Source organism: Panthera pardus, unplaced genomic scaffold, assembly GCF_024362965.1.
Source record: "Panthera pardus isolate Hobbes unplaced genomic scaffold, ASM2436296v1 HiC_scaffold_7, whole genome shotgun sequence".
Classification (NCBI taxonomy): Eukaryota; Metazoa; Chordata; class Mammalia; order Carnivora; family Felidae; genus Panthera; species Panthera pardus.
Window position 1 is genome coordinate 14106322 of NW_026527002.1, and position 14608 is coordinate 14120929.

Here is a 14608-nt window from a genome sequence, read left to right on the forward strand (position 1 = left end):
GGGGCGCCTGGGTGGCGCAGTCGGTTGAGCGGCCGACTTCAGCCAGGTCACGATCTCACGGTCCGTGAGTTCGAGCCCCGCGTCGGGCTCTGGGCTGATGGCTCAGAGCCTGGAGCCTGTTTCCGATTCTGTGTCTCCCTCTTTCTCTGTCCCTCCCCCGTTCATGCTCTGTCTCTCTCTGTCCCAAAAATAAATAAAAAAAAAAAAAAAAAAAAAAAAAAAAAAGAAACCTGAATTTTACGATGGGTTTGATAATAGTTTGCATATCTATGTTTTAACTGAAAGTTAAAGAAAACAGGTGGTAGAAATACAATATTGCCACATAAGGTAAAATGTTGGCAAGCACATAAAGATGAAGGGTTAGGTCTGAGCAAAGAAGAGAAATTAGACAATACCCGAATTAGGTTCTATTTGAATTCTAAGGTCGGTGGTATTTTGGGTCAAATGCAGGGGGTTTATCATCTTTTGTGTCTCTCTTCAAATCTGGTGAGAGCCATGGAAGTTTTCTCCAAAGGGTCCATTGGGACGTAATCATTTTTGCATAAACATTTTTTGAGGGGGTCGTTGATTCCCTAAAGTTCATCAATGACCCCCTTCTGTCATCACCTTTTCGTGGGGTCTAAGGGTCAGCATGGAAAACTTTTTTTTTTTTAATTTTTTTGTTTTTTTTTAATGTTTTATTTATTTTTGAGACAGAGAGAGACAGAGCATGAATGGGGGAGGGTCAGAGAGAGAGGGAGACACAGAATCTGAAGCAGGGTCCAGGCTCTGAACTGTCAGCACAGAGCCCGACGTGGGGCTCGAACTCACGGCCACGAGATCATGACCTGAGCCAAAGTCAGACGCTTAACCGACTGAGCCACCCAGGCGCCCCGGAAAACTTGTTTCAGTGTCCTCACAGATGTCATTCTCTAAAACATCGGTTGAACTTTCTTTTCTGGAATTTTTCAAAGCCTGCGAACATAAACAGATCTTTCGGTAATAGCCCAACTATAGCAGGGTCCGTGTTTAGGGAAATGTACAACTGGGGGAGTACAGACATGTGGCAATAGTAACAGCTCACACTTACTGCAGTGCTGGAGGATGGTTTCTGTGTGTTACACATGTTTACTTGTTAATTATCACAACCTCACCACGTAGGAATGCTCAGAGATTAGTAAGCTGTCCATGGCTCTCTAGCCTGGGAAGGGGGAAGCTGGAATTTGCATCTAAGAAGTCTGGCCCTGGAGCCTATGTTCCTCGTTATACCTTTCAAGGCTGGTTCAAACATATGCTTTGATACACAATTCATGAATTTGCTAATTTATCCACTATGGATGGTTGGAATTTGGCCCTTAGCTGCGGTTCCCAAAAAATGTTGTAAGTGAAGAAAATTAAAATTCAGTTTTCACACCTGAAATTTCAAAATATCTAGATGTTTGGCTGCACATCTGACTGCTTGGATGTATTAGATTTCCATGAGGTGTTGGGTTTTGAGTGCCATAGGTGGTTATATATAATGGGTGTAAAATGCCCAGGTCAGCCAACGAGTGGACCAGATGGTATTCTTTTTAGCAGTCTCCATATGCTCCTCTATCCTTGCATAATAAACCCTGGAATGGCATTAATAAATTTTAAAATGACAGACAATTTTAATAGGACATTAACAGGTTTTTATTTTTTTTATTTTTTATTTTTTTTAAGTTTATTTATTTTGAGAGAGAGAGAGAGAGAGAGAAACATGAGCAGGGGAGGGGAAGAAAGAGAGGGAGAGAGAGAACCCCAAGCAGGCTCCGTGCTGTCCGTGCAGAGCCTGATGTGGGTCTCCATCTCACGAACTGTGAGACCATGACCTGAGCTGAAATCATGACCTAGGTGCCTAACCAACTGAGCCACCCAGGCGACCCCGGACAGTAACAGATTTTTAAAGTTCAGTTCAGAATTATGTCCCTTAATAAAAAAAAAAATCTTTCATAAATATTTCTACACTCATGACTAGAACCTGAAAGCAAAGCCTTCGCTTCAGCACTGAGAGGTATACGAAACAATTTTCGACCACACAGTTCCATGAGCTCATCGCCAAGAATTGGTCTGCAAGGTCTTTAGAAGGGCAGGCCATTTGCAACCTTCTTTTGTCTTAGCTGGCAATATGCAAAAAGCCCTTTTCCATGGCTAAATGATACTTGAGAAAAGGAAAAGTGCGGTAAATCTGGGTATATCTAGTTGAAATAGAAATGACTTCCTTAATTCTGCCTAAGCTCAATATACCACTTATAGGGGGAAAAAAAAGGAATTTACGAATAGACATGGAATCAGGTCATGGTGCGTTTCCTTATTCCCCACTGGGAGTTATTACTCAGGCACTGTGTTTTTACTTCTCTTATAATACCTGTCATTCTTCCTCATACTTTAGATAGCAGTTCATCAACCTCTGCTATATTCTTAGCTTCTTTAGGGTGCTTATCACGTCTTTATTTATCTTCAAACACTCTTCCTATGCCTGCCCCCTTTCCTGCACCAATTTCTGCTCCACTTGGGATTTTGTGCTCACAGGTGCACCATGAATATTTATGAGATTAAATTGAATGGTCCGATATCAATTTGGGAATTTTTTGACCCATTAGTACAAATTCTTCAAAACGTTTCCTTTCCCACTGAGGTGGTGAAGCTTCTAGATTACTGTTCACTTTTTCCGTCTAAGGATGTGAATGCCAAAGCTATTACCTCCTCGTAATTCTGTGTGTCTGTCCTTGATTACCACTCTCACGGTGGTCTCTCTCAACTTATTCCTGTTGAACACACCCATTTGGGTGGTCTTTATCACATTTCCTGTGTTGATTCGTGTTTTTCCTAAATAGGCATTCATCTAAATAAGAAAGCGTTCATTTCTCTAGTGAGCTAAAGAGCCCAGGAATGTGGAGCCTTCTTGCTGGGGAGAGTGGTGATGAACCGATTCATGAGAAGGATGTCCCCACTGCCTTATCTCTTTTCAAACCTATTCTTCTTCCATGTCATGGTGCTTTGCTGTAGCTTGTTTCGCACGCCTCCCTCCCCTCCTTTCTCCCTTCTTTTTTCTCTCTCTCCCTTCCTTTCTCTTTCTTCCCCTTTTCTCTCCTTCTCTTCTTTCCTTCATGGAAAAAAACATTCAAAATCCCTCAAGTTGTGGTTCCATTTTAGAGTCTTTTATTGACGCACATTTTGGTGTGATAGGGGTTATAGAAAATCTTTTTTTTTTTAGTTTTAAAGTTGTCATATTATGTCCTTATTTCATATGATTATTATATTAAAATAGTTCTAGATAACTCCAAAATAGAATGTAAAACTCACAGGAAACTTTAAAGAAATGTTTTCTGAAGTATCTTTGGACTGTAGAGCAGAAGGACTAGAAGCACAAGACCTTCCTCCCCTCTTTTTCCTTTTCTGTCATTAGAGATACTTCTGTGATATATTTTTGAATGTTTATTTACTTTTGAGAGAGAGAGACCAGAGGGGGGCAGACAGAGGGAGACAGAGGATCTGAAGCAGGTTCTGAGCTGACAGCGGTGAGCCCGATGAGGGGATCTAACTCACGGACCGTGAGATCATTAACCTGAACCAAAGTCAGACACTCAACCTGCTGAACTGCCCAGGTGCCCCTCTGTGACATTTTTGAGAAGTATTCAAAGCCAGGACAAGCTTTTCTTCACAATCTTACCACCTTTATTTTGTGCGTCTCAGTGGAATCCCACTGTTCTCTCAAAGGCCAGCTGATGTCCGGAGACCCACGGGAGTCGGAGGTAGATGGACTGAGCACACAGAAGCTGTGCCGTGCTGGAACACCATTGGGAGGGCTCTGGAGAACCAGCTTCTAGCATTCCTCCTTGACTCCTCCATCAGTGAAATCAAATTGGGAGCTTGAAAGTGACTGTGGTCGGGTTACACCGCAGAAATTGGCAAGGGCTACAGATGGGGGGTTTGTTTTTTGCTTTTTGTTTTTCTGAGAGCTAGTTGTAAGTATGTAGCAGCACACGCTATAAGGTTGATGCTTGGCTTGGGTGTCTTTCTTATTATGCTTTGCATGTTACTGCCGCACCCTCAACAGCTATTATGCGTTGGCCTCTGGGGATAAGGGAAGCAATCAACCTTTGCCCCAGGTCTCACAAATGGCTTGGTTATTAATCAAGTGGTCATTTAGCCTCGTTGCCTTTGTTCAATGCCATGCTTGGGAGTGTGGAAATGTTAGCTGTAGACAGAACCGTAGATAAGGGAGCTACAGCCCAGAATGATTAATGACTTACAAGGTTACAATTCTAGTTAGAAGTGAAACTGGGACAAGAAATCCAGGTTTTCTAAGTCTCAGGTAGGTTTCACTGCTGTTTCTTCACTCTGTCTCCCATAATTTAGAAAGTCCTAAGTCATAAATGTTCCACTGTAATTAGCTTCAGAAAACATTGCGGGCTACGGAATAAAATACGAGGTCTAATAGCATCAATCTTTGCTTCTTTTTCTAATCTGAAAAATAAGGTACGTTCAGAGAAATAGAAAATGTAAAAGTATTGGTAAAAAAAACAACAACCCACAGCTCTAATTAAATTAATACATATTAAGAGACGGGTACTTTAAACAATGTGCCATCTTCATCTGTGAACATTTTAAAGGCATGTCTAAATCTGGTTCTCGTGCCTTTAAACCAAAATGATATAATTTCCCTTGTTATTTTAATAGTTTCTTGCAAATCACTTGTTTAGCAAGAGACAGAGAGATAGAGGGCAGCACGGGACCAGAGTGCTAGCTGCCCTTCAGGAGAACATGACTGCTTAACTTGCAGGTCTGAAGGGGTAGCCAAGACCGGGAGAGAAGTGGCGGGCATGCCCGCATCCTCTCCCCAACCTCTCCAGAAAGAGATGCAGCGCCTCTTTCTCATTGTTTAAGAAGAAAAGGGGGAACTTGGAGACGCAGCCAATGAAGGATAAATGAGCGCTCTGCTAGTTCAAAGGCAACGTGCAGATTGGACAGAGGAAGCGTGCAGAGCTCAGAAGGTATTATTTTTAGAGGGTACAAACAAGAGAACTTGCCTGGCCGAAGGGGTTTCTGCAGGCCCTTGCAGCTCCAGTAATTGGATAGGTTTGGCAGCCTGAAAGAGGGGCTTGTGGCTCCTGATGAATGCTTCCCTTGCACACGGGCGTGATTTAGCGTGCTGCTGAATAAACACACGGCGGGACGGGAAGGTGATAACCACCAGCCTCAGCAGAAAGAGAGAGCCTATAAATATGCCAGGGGGTCAATAGGAGTGATTTCATCCTGCCTTCACAGGACTGCTGATGAGGTCTGACAGGGCAGCTCTCCTTCATTACTGTATCACCATGGTGAAGGGAGTCTGAAGGGCAGAAAGAGCAGTAGCAGCGGCCCCAGCAGCAGGCTGTCACCTGAGCTGCAGCTCCCGGGAAGGGCAGGCGAGAAGACGGGGCGACAATAGGCTGGGGCTTCCCGCATCGGTGCTGTTCTTCTTCCCCCCTCTCCTTCTCTCTGTCTCCCGTCTCTGTTTCTATCTCACTCTGTTCCCACTTCTCTCTCCCTCCATTTCTAGCCCGTTGCCATCCGGCGATTTCTAGAAAGGATCCTTTCTCCCGCTGGCAGAGCATTCGGAACAAAGGGAAGAGAGCAGACCTAGATGCTGGAGCGGAGAGTAGGGAGCTTTTAACTGCTGGAGGGTTAGGATGGGAACACTCCTGTCAGGAGAGAAATGAGAAAATCCTGGGGGGTGTGTGTGTGTGTGTGTGTGTATGCTGAACCGTCCGGAGGGAAGGAAGATCTTTCTAGGGAAATCTCCCATAAAACAAGTCAGGAACGGAAATGAAGCTATTTTCCTACGACTAGTTTTCTCTTCAGGAAATAAGTAATAAATGTCCCCAGGCATCTCCTAGTCACCCCATTGTTCATGGCTTTTTCTCTGACTCAGGGTGCTTCTCTCTCTGTTTGCTCCCAGACATCCATTTGCCCCTGGATATATCTCCTTTGCCAAGGCCAGAGAGCATAACTCGTGCACCCTCTTCTGCCCTGCTCCTTCAGGCTCCATCCTCTTCTGGCTCAGTCTGACAAATGCAATGGCAGCCGCGCCACCCCGATTGTTCAGCCATCTTAACCACGGGTCCTGATTGCTGCCTTACCGATCTGCCTGTGGACTGTCTAGGAAAACGGAAAGGATGAATGATCGTGAAATAAATTTAGTAGTCCCGCTTGGCACCTTCCTCTTTGTCTATACTCAGTGCACACTACGGCTATTTATTTGGTCTGTGCAATTTTCAGGAACGTGAGGGAGTCAAGAAGGGGTTTTAAGGCAAGATGTCCTAGCTTCCCCCGCAAGGTCGGCTTCCTAGCTGTATCTGACTCAATACCACAGATTAGGTTGAGATTAATAGAGGCAAGAATTGTGATACTGTTAAAGACGACCGTTCTTTCAAATTATTGTAGAGATAGAAACACACAAGTATTACCCGGGTTGTTTACAATCAGGTGTAGTTCCAGAATTAGAAACTTCTTGGCTGGGGGTTTGTTCATCTTTCTTGGCCTGCTGACTGATACCAGTTTTCTAAGGTTTGTAGGTTTCATGCAGTGCTAATGAAAGTTTAGTCCTTTGTCTGTGTTTTGGTGTACTATGCTTTTGGTGTATGGTCGCAGAGTTCATATGCAGCAGGGCTAGGTAAGGCTCAAACTCCAGAAACGCTGTCTGAGGACACAGACATACGTGCGTGGTTTCAAGAGTCTGGGCCTGCATTCTGCTCCCACCAATGTGGGGTCGTTTTGAAATCAGGATTTTGGAACTTGCGTGGCGTGTGTGTGTGTTTTGTATCTGAACAAACTGTTCAGGATAGCCATTGACAATGAAAACACTTGTCGTTGTTTGCCTTGGATTTTGCTTAGTTTAATCTTGTCTCGTTGTCCCTGTTACAGCCCTCCTGTGGGAAGTGCCAATGTCATTCCTCTCTACACCCTTCAGCAGGCCTACCTGGGTGTGTGTGTGTGTGTGTGCACGACAGGGTAGAGTGATTGTCAGCCGAGTAAGATCTAAAACATATTTTCGGTATTTCAACTTCAGTAAAAATCATATTTGGAAGTTGTGGAGTGGTGTATGAAGACTTGTAAAAGTGTGCTCAGCTCAGTACTAAATCTAATTTCAGATTTTTACCAATAGTTCCTTTTATTTATTATCATCTAGAAGGAACATATATGAAATCGCAAAACAGGCAAACTCAAGCTGGGAAGTTAAGACTCTTTAATAAAAATAAATCAGACTACTCATCCAACAAATAATGAAAAAAAATCAGCATTTTCAAGTGTCTGAGTGGTAAGTGCTGAGGGAGTGCCTGGAGTTTCTACTTCATAAGCGTAAAAAGAGCGGGGTGGCTGGGTGACTCAGTCGGTGAAGCATCTGACTCTTGATTTCAGTTCAGGTCATGATCTTGCCGTTTGTGAGTTCAAGCCCCATATCTGACAGTGCAGAGCCTGCTTGGGATTCTCCTTCTCTCTCTGCCCCTTCCCTGCTTGCATACACGCTCTCTCAAAATAACTAAATAGGCATTAAAAATTGTATATTTATAAGCACAAAAAGAGCAAAAGGAAAGATAATTGATAAAACTTCTTGGTCTTATAAGCTTTGGAGATGATACATATCCCACTTCTCAAGCATTTTTTTTTTTTTTTTTTAGAACAGGAGAAAACCCAGTGACACAGATAAACAAACAAACATAAAAATCCACGCTGAACGGGGCAGTACTCCCAAGAAGCAGAATATGAAGGCCTGAGAGGAAGAAGGCAGACTGAAGAAACAGGCAACGGAATAAGGAAATGAGAATGTAGACTGTAGCCCTCGGTCCCGGCTTCAGACTCAGTGTGGTTGGTAGAGCTCATTGCCTGCAGAGGCATGGTCTTGTTGACCTTGGCTTAGTGCATGAAGTGCTAATATACTTTTTAAAAGTTCTTTGGCAACATCCCTGCCTTCATGCCTAGGTGGTATTTTTCTTTTTGCTTTCACTTCTGATCTAGTCCTTACCAATCCATATCTATGACTTCCTTAAGATATGTATAAAGTCCACTCACTGTGAATGGACCCCGTACTTGTTATATAACCAAGAAAACTAGGTAAATGCTCGGAGCTTTGGTCTCCTTATCATTAGCAACGTGACACTGATATGCCTTGATGAAATATTCTTCTTGTTTCCTCTGCTTGGGTTCCATGCAGTTTCTTGCAAAAGTGGGTGTATAATTTTCATCAAGTATAGAACAATGTTAAACATTATCTCTTCAAAGATATTTTTTCTGTCACCTACTCTCTTTCCTGTTCTTTGAAATCTCCAATTACACATATATTAGGCCATTTGAAGGTATTCCACAGCTCACTGGTGCTCTGTTCATGTTTTTGTCAGTTTTTTTTCTCTTTGTTTCACTTCGAGTCGTTTCTATTGCCATGTCTTCAAATTCACTGGTGTTTTTCCCTGTGTTTTCAAATCTGCGTTAATCCCATCACTTACATCCTTCATCTCTGTCATTGTCGTTTTAATTTTAGAACTTTGATTTGGAGCTTTTTAATTTCACCCATCCCTCCATTCATCTAGCTTTTTGAATTTATGGAATCAAATTGTAACCAAAGCAAGAGAAAAGAAAAACCTGGCAGAGGGAAGTGTCAGTGGGATTGGAGAGGAGGCGGCAGTGGGGGATTTAGATGAGGAAGGAAAATCCATGACAGTCCCATGCTGACTAAGACACCCAGAGGAGTGGTGGAGACGGCTCTCAGGGAAGGCTCTCAGGAGCCCGTACGAAAGATGGAGGACACTGTGTCACCTCCCATTCCCTTCTTGTCCAATCATGTTTATCTCCCAACAACAACATATGCTTCCCAAGATGCACTTGTCTTTTTGTTCACTGCTGGGTCTCCGGTACCTAAAACTCTCCTGGCACATTCAATATATGCTGAATGAATGATTCTAGTTTTGCAAATGTCATCTCCAAGGATGATGGTATTGTCTGGACGCTCCTTACTTTGGTGAAATTTCACTGCTTTGTGTGTGGTCTCTATTCCAGTAGGGAGGCCTTCTATGTCCAAAGTTTAATCAATTCTCTGTGTTTGTCCATTCTGCTTATGCTGGTGTTTTGTAGCAAGCTCAGGGGTTTGAAAGACATGTGCCATAGTAAAAGGTTAAAGAAGTAAGAAGTCCGATTATATATTCACAGTGGGGCTTCCATATTGCACTTGAATAGTCATAGAATGTCAGGACGGAAAGAGGCCTTTGATAATGATTTTAATAACTAACATTTATTGAGAGTCTAGTACACATTGGAAACTGTGCTTAGCACTTTAGAAAGATTATTCATTTAATCTTCATAACAACTGTTTCATTTAATCTTTGCATCAACCAAATATTATCTTTATTTCTTTTTAGAAAAAAATTTTTTTAACGTTTATTTATTTTTGAGACAGAGAGAGACAGAGTATGAACGGGGGAGGGTCAGAGAGAGGGAGACACAGAATCTGAAACAGGCTCCAGGCTCTGAGCTGTCAGCACAGAGCCCGACGCGGGGCTTGAACTCACTGACTGCGAGATCATGACCTGAGCCAAAGTCGGCCGCTTAACCGACTGAGCCACCCAGGCGCCCCTTTATTTCTAATTTACAAATGAGAAATCTGATACTTAGAAGTGTTGTACAACTTAAAAGGTTTCCACAGCTAGGAACCCACCTGCTGGGTTCTAATTACAACTAAGGAGCCGGAGCTAGGGCTGAACATGAGTGTAAAAGACCCGATGGTCCAGGGGCCAGTCCAGGGGATGAAGATCTAAGAAAACCCCTTCTCCTGTAATGCTCTTCCCACTTCCATGCTTTTGCACCTGCCCAGTTGCTTGCTGGACACGCAGATGATAGCAGATCTCAGGGCACAGTCACACAGTGAGATCCCTTCCTTTGATGTTCTAAACCCATCACCCAGAGAAGTATTTCAGTAACAACTCTGAGTGAAAAGTAGACGATGTCTGATCAGTCAGACAACTCATGTCCCTTGGCATGAGAAAGTCAATGTCCTAGGACATTCTGGCTTCTTAGACATGAGCCCAAAACATGGATTCCAGATATGTGTGCTCCTAGTGGAGACCAAAATCATGTGTCCAGAGAACAGAAGGTCAGAGCACTAAAATGGATGTACTAGAATTAAGCTGGCTTCCATCATAAAGCTTCATATAAATATTACACCCAGCTCTATGAGACACTCAATGTTTGGTTTCTGAACCTATTAATATATAATGAGGATACGATGTAATTAATACCGTTTGTTTTGATTTTCCGTTAAATCCGCTTTAGTAATAAGAATGCAAGGTAATTATTCAGAAAGGCTTTTCAACAAATGTCAGTTTTCATTGATTAAAAATCAAGTCAGTGCTTTATTTGAAATGATATTTACAAGCATGCTTTAAGCTGAAATGAATACTTATCAGGTTGTTGAAGTCGTCTGCAAAGAATTGTCTACTTTTTTTTTTCATTTGGCACTAAGGCTTACTCTCAAATGATAATAGAGGACAAACCAGAGGGTGTGGAGAAGAAATGTCATGCCTTTGCTTTAAGGGATTTAATATTCTTTACGTGGTGTTGACGCCAATTTCCCTGCTCTGTTGGTTGTAGCATCTCCCAAACTGAAGGTTTGTTGCTTGGGAAGCACTTGAATCTGCCCATCACTCAGCAATCTAATGTTTCTGTTTTCCTGGGCTCCTGCTGGTTGGGCCGAGCCAACTCAGGCATTTCTTTTCACTCCAAAGTGGCTTTTTTTCTCCTACATATTTCTCTTTCATTATTTCACATAAAACAATGGGAACGTAGTCTGTCATCTGTTACTCGGAGTTGCGCTGAAGGTTATGTGAATTCACAGCCATTTGTTTTTTTAGTGACTGAAGAACGTGCACAGCAACAACCCCAACAATTTAGGCTGCAGTGTATTCATATTTACAAATAGACATGTACATATAAATCACGTCACCAAAATGATGCACTGCATGGGTTTTAAAATAATGTTCTTTGTGTGACTAACTCTATTCGAAGCACTCCAACAAAATGACAAAAATCCATTACTATATGCTCTCTTCGTTTACTCACTCATTATCATTTGTTCCAAACACTCTTATAGGTACTTGAGATGTGGCAACGAGGAAGCCGCCCTAAGTCCTCACCTTGGGGACCTCACACTTGAGCTAGGGAGATTGACAGCCAAGGAGGGGTGTGTGAAATATGGAGTGTGGCAGATGGTGGTAGACACCATCCAGGAAGATCAAGCAAAGAGGTAGATGGGGGTGCTGGGCAGAGAAGGGGTTTCCGTTTGCAATTCGGTCATGAGAAAAGCCACGTTGCAAAGGTGATCATTGAGCAAAGCCTTGAAGAATGAGAGGAAGTGAGCCATGTGGGATCTGGGGGAAGAGCATTATAGCATCTGAAAGCAGAAAGTGCAAAGGCCCTACGATGGTAAGTGACTGTGGAAGCAGGAAAAGGAAGCCAGTGTCGCTGCCATAGGGTGCAAGGGGAGGATAATAGTAGGAGAGACAGCAGATGTACTTGGGGATGTATATAATGAAAATACCTAGTTCCTGATAGCTCACGTCTATCAAAAGAGATAAGTGTTATAATAACTTGAGGCTAGGAGGCTGTTGATCTGATGGGCAACTCGTCTTCCGTACAGGTTTTTTCTTTGCTATCACTAGGAACTGAGTGGTACTAATTCTGCATCTCTGGGTTCTGGGATCTGGTCAAAGTTTATCCCCACCAATGTCAACTAGGCCCACAAAGGTTGGCTTTTTTTTGTTGAAGAAATAGGTTAATAGGGAGAAAAAACATCACAGCTGGGAAGAATGACCATTTTGTTATCATTAAGAGCAGTGTTGGATACAGGTATATGAGTTAGAGATGACTCTTTCAGAATGTATTCTGAGTTTGCCTCTAAATTAAGATATTTTCATAATTGTCTCTGTATGAAAAAATGAACTAAATTTTTAAACGCTATGTCCTTGATTCCTGACACTCTGAACGTTCTATCTCTTCTCTGGCTTTTCTTGGGTTCTACTTAAATGGCAGGAGAAAGCCAAGTGACATGTTCGGTTGAATGGTTAGATTAAAGTGGTGGGTTGGGAGAGAATTTGCTTGGTACTTACTTTGGTGAGGCACTTACTAGAGCTCCGCACATCCCCTTCTTTGGTCGTCAGGACTCCGTGGTGGATAGAGAAACCGCTTAATGCTCTAAGAAGTACCCCCTGTGCTTCTGAGTCCATCACTCATCTATGGGAGTGGGATGTCATTCAGTGATAAGCTATAGCGTGTGAAGGTGTCAGAGTCAGGATCTACCTGTATTAATGGTGGCTAACGGGAAACAAAATATTCCAAATATTTCCTCATCTCATCAGAGAACACAGTCTCCAAGTTCCCTCAGGGATTGGTGCCATCATACATCTCCAGTGTCAGAGAGTATTGCTTTCTCACGTTACACCGTGTGGTCTGCCAGAAATACAAATCTTGGAAATATCTAAGAACCCAACCAGTAAATGATCAAAAAGTTTGCGATTAGGGTAGATGAAAACCAGGGAAACGGGAAGGCCCTTAGTAATTCTATGGCATCAGAATATTAAATTTCTGTAATAACAAATTATGGTATAATGAGGTCACATTAGTGGAATAAGAGGCCCAGATGCCTCAATGATTTAATCTCTCTCTCCACATAAGCTTGCATCGAATTTTAATGAGTATTTTGATTGATAACATATTTAGTTCAAAATAGGTCTTTGAAGACAGCTGTAAGAGTATTAACATTTAAAAGATGCTATGATACAAATCCATTTCATTAAGTAGCTGATAAGAAAAAAAATTACTGTATAAACCTGCCAATGTCAGACCTACTGCTATGACCCAACAATTCCTATTGAGTAAAGGGACAGTGAAATATCTTGATTGGACTATTCTTTGAACACTATAGGAGCTCATTTGCCTTATTTAAGAAAAGGCCAAGTTTTAAGACCAACAGGGCTCATACACAAGAGACCCACAGGGCTGTGGCGAAATGAGGAATGTTTCTTAAAGGGCCTATGTGCTGATTCGCCTGCCCCAGGGCCCAGCACAGAAGCAGCCCTTTGAAAATTGCCCAGACTTTATGGGAAAGATACTCATTTCCTAATTTTAAAGCATTGGTCTAAGGGGTGGGGATACTCTTCCTGAAGGGAGCCTGGTGGGCGCCTTCTTCCTGCTCTCCCCTGCCTTGCTAACCCTGGTAGGCACCATCTTCTTTGTTTTTCTTTTATTTCCCTTTTTGCCTTTTCTTACTTTTCTCCCTGTTTTCTTTGTTTCTTTTCTTTTTGTTCCGTGTGTGTGTGTGTGTGTGTGTGTGTGCGTGCGCGTGCACATGCGCCATCTTTCCACTCACCCTCTGCTTCACTCCATGGAGTGGGTGACATCTTCATGTTCTGTCCCTCTCAGTGCTCCTGAATGCCATTATCTCTTGAAGGGAATCCTTTACACACATTTGGGACCCCAGTTTGTATGTCTGGTGATACAGTTTTTGAGGCTGCCACCTAAGGAATGCCCCTTGATCCCCTGGCTCTGGAGGCCAAGAGGGTTTGTGTTCCTGGGTCCCATGGGACTGTAACAACTGGACAGACAGTTGTTAGGGACTATGCAGAGGCTCTCTGGAAGCGGGAGCTGATAATGCCATCTTTGCACTCTTCTCTGCCTCGGTCCAGTCCAGCAGTATCTTATAGAGAGGAGCTTATGCTTTTCTCTGGTACCCTGCTTTTGGGGGCTGCTGTTAGGGGACATCTCTGTATCACCTGCCTCTGGTGGCCAGATAGACTTATGCTCATAGGTCCCTCAAGGCTGTAACCAATGGAAAAATAGTTCTTAAGCAGCAAGCTCTTCCTCCCTGGCTTGCCCCTGCCTGGGAGCAAGAGACAATAGATGCAGGAGCTCAATCTTTCTGGAAAAAAGCCTATTAGCTTATTATCATAGCTGCAGCCTGAGGGGCAGGCTTCCAATTAAACACACATCTAAGGGCTGACTGTAAACTCCTGAGACCCCAGAGAGCAGACACGATCTTAATAGATATATACAGAACATTCCATCCCAACACAACAGAATACACATTCTTCTCAAGTGTACATGGCACATTCTCCAGGGTAGAATATAAATTAGGCCACAGAACAACTCTTAAGAAATTTAAGATAACTGAAATTACACCAAGCGTCTTTTCACACCACAGTGGTATGAAACTCGAAATCAACTGCAGAAAGAAAACTGGAAAATTCACAAATACGTAGAGACTGAATAACATGCTACTGAAAAACCAACTGGTCAGCGAAGAAATTAAAAGTGAAAGCAAAAATACCTTGAGACAAAATGGAAATGTAACATACCAAAATTTATGGGTTACAGAAAAAGCAGTTCTCTAAGGGAAGTTCATGGTGAGAAACAAGAAAAATTTCAAATGACCTAACTTTATACGTCAAGATAAAAAACAAAACAACAACAACAACAAAACTTAAAGTTAACAGAAGGACAGAAGGAAGGAAATAGCAAAGATTTAGCAGAAGTAAATAAAATAGAGACTAAAAAGACAATAAAAAAGATCAACAAAACCGAG

General features: G+C 42.6%; 1 long non-coding RNA gene and 1 other non-coding gene across 3 annotated transcripts in view; one reads left to right on the forward strand and one right to left on the reverse strand.

Annotated features, from left to right (window-relative positions):
- Nucleotides 1-785: 785 nt before the first annotated feature.
- Nucleotides 786-869, reverse strand: TRNAQ-UUG (transfer RNA glutamine (anticodon UUG)). Its single transcript has one exon. It is a non-coding gene; the product is annotated as a tRNA-Gln (tRNA).
- A 3845-nt stretch (nt 870-4714) lies between these two features.
- The window catches only part of LOC109250245 (uncharacterized), a 32924-nt gene continuing 23030 nt past the window's right edge, over nt 4715-14608 (forward strand). For both annotated transcript variants that reach the window (XR_002072939.2, XR_008419956.1), the window contains exons 1-3: nt 4715-4997; nt 7665-7851; nt 11123-11454. This is a non-coding gene — a long non-coding RNA (uncharacterized LOC109250245). The remainder of the gene's footprint in view (nt 4998-7664; nt 7852-11122; nt 11455-14608) is intronic.